The 2,500-nt window shown below is 35.8% G+C and overlaps 1 protein-coding gene across 15 annotated transcripts in view; it reads right to left on the bottom strand.

The window, feature by feature from the left end:
- The window catches only part of mmd (disintegrin and metalloproteinase domain-containing protein mind-meld), a 781,430-nt gene that overhangs the window by 66,139 nt on the left and 712,791 nt on the right, over positions 1-2,500 (bottom strand). The window lies entirely within an intron of this gene.

The raw sequence follows: 2,500 nt of genomic DNA, 5'->3' as shown, positions 1-2,500 counted from the left end.
CGCTTCTCTAATTTTGAAAATTTTGAGTTTTGACCATGAGACACAGAGCCAACACTTCTTGGACCTAAAAAAAACTACTGCAGAGGTGGCGTTCTCCCATCCGAAGAAAAGGAAGGGAAAGGAGAAACCTCATCTCTGATCCAAGCATTGAAGGCAGAGGAAAACAAGTCTCCCTTCCTTGAGGTCTGCAAGAAGAAGAACCGCACACGCTTCATGAAGTTTCCAAAACTGGAGCGAGCGGGGACCTCCTTCTCGTCAGACGCTCTCAAGGCAGAACGCTTAGTATCCCTTTCCTTCAAAGCTTTTTTTTTTTTTTGTTTTTTTTTTTTTTTTTTTTTTTTTTTTTTTTTTTTTTTTTTTTTTTTTGAAGTGAGCGGAAGGAGTCTACAGGGTGCTGGGGACGTGCCTCCGTCTTCGGGGTTGTGAAGCCGAGGGGATCTCAACACAGACAAACAAACATCTATACAACAACATCTATACAACATAAGTCATCACCAACAATAGCATAGCCACGATAACACCATCATCTCACCACCAAGACAGCATAGCCACATCAACACCATCATGTCACCACCAAGACAACATGGCCACAGCAATACCAAGTATCTCATCATCACGAAAAAGAGAAGTGATGAAAGAGAGAGAGAGAGAGAGAGAGAGAGAGGAAGAGAGAAATAGATATATAGATAGAGAGGGATATAGAAGGAGAGATATATAGATAGATATAAACAGATAGATATAAAGAGAGAGAGAGAGAGAGAGAGAGAGAGAGAGAGAGAGAGAGAGAGAGAGAGAGAGAGAGAGAGAGAATAAAGATGTTATCCATTGGCATAAATAGATATATTAGTCATTCAGAGAAATTTCATCTTATTTGTATATTTATTCTCAATAATACGAAAATGAATATAATCTCAAAAGTAATGAGTAGTGAAATTATGGGTAATTGACGATGACGATGACATCAATGAAGAAAGGTTGGATGGCAATGGATAATGATGAAGAAAGTAAATTGTACACTGGGCATGCGCAAAAGCTTGTGGGATAAGCAGCAGGAAAGCCATCACCATGACAATTGAGGCCTGAGCATTCGTCAAAAAAGGTGAGCACTTCCTTAAGTACACTTAAAAATTGCTGACTAAATCAATTGAGCACTTATTAGGGCAAATCTGTTAGCTAGCTTTTCTTTGCACATTTTCTACGGTATATATATGTCCACTAATTATTCAAATGTAAGCAACATTCGCTATGAAGGAATTCTCGACTATTTCAAATATGCATTTGCCAAGGCAGCCTGTTAACTAAACAAAGTTTTTTTCTTTCTAGGATGTTTGTTGACGTAAGTCAATTGATCATTAGTTTATGCCAATGTGCTGACTTTGTCAACGAAAAAATAGGAGTGGAAAAATACTAAAAAATAGACCTTTGAGAAGGTAACTAATCTTTTGATCAAATGGGATGAACTTTTGCACAGAATTAACCTGACTGACATGTTGACTAAATCAGCTAAATATATACATGATCAAGCAAATAGCTGGTTGTAATGCGAGCTACTTGCATTATCTATACTAACTGCAACCCAAATCATTCATTTGCATAACCACACACAAATGCTGTTTGAAGGAGTAACGACATGTATAATCATGTAGCATCGTCAATTGAAATGACTAGCCTTCTGTATGTTCATACAGTGTTGTTCACTAAATGATCACATTTATAGCTTTACGAAACCGGAACCTTTTGTTTTGGTGTCTGTTAACGGTACGAGTATTCCGTAAGGCTACACAAACTGGTTCATTAGATAAATACATATACAACAGTACGATATTGAGGCTTTATGACTTTCTATATGGTCATACAGATCGGCTCATTAAATCAGTCTTCTGCAAGAATCAACTATAGTCATTTTTCTCTTAAACTGAGAAGTTTGCACAAAGGTATAACTGACCGGTCAAACGCAAATGCTCACTGTCTTGTAGATTAGACTATATTTTTCTATTCTATCGGACATCAAAGAAATAATATCAAATTAATTCGCAATCTATTTGGATTTATGTCCCTATACCACAGTGCAAATTTCTCAGAACGCAATGAAAACGGAAGACCCTAGACGAGAAGTACATGCTGACAAGATTAGACGTCAAATATATTTGTTAAATAAAACTACAAAGTGAGTAAAGTTGTCTTTGTACGACCAGGAGAATATGAAGTGAAAGTAAAAGTCTTTAACCAACTTGATCAAATCACAGAAATAAATGGGCTCGGCGAAATAAATTCACTGAAAAAATCTCAGTGAATGATCGCATTGGCAAGATGAAATAAAGAATAAACTTCAAAACTGTGAAATCTTTGTCAGTATTGATTTCGATTGTAAAAACCCTTTGGACAAAACAACGAAAGAAAATAGTGTGTAATCAAAGTGAATACAAAGATAAATAAAATTGTTAAATAAATACAAAATTAAATAGTAACCCATAAATGTAAAATAACATAGAGTTAACAA

The sequence above is a fragment of the Oratosquilla oratoria genome, chromosome 34 (assembly GCF_046742065.1).
Source record: "Oratosquilla oratoria isolate Oo_2021 chromosome 34, ASM4674206v1, whole genome shotgun sequence".
NCBI classification, from domain to species: domain Eukaryota; kingdom Metazoa; phylum Arthropoda; class Malacostraca; order Stomatopoda; family Squillidae; genus Oratosquilla; species Oratosquilla oratoria.
Note: the sequence above shows the minus strand (reverse complement) of the source record. Positions and strands in the feature narration are given on the sequence as shown.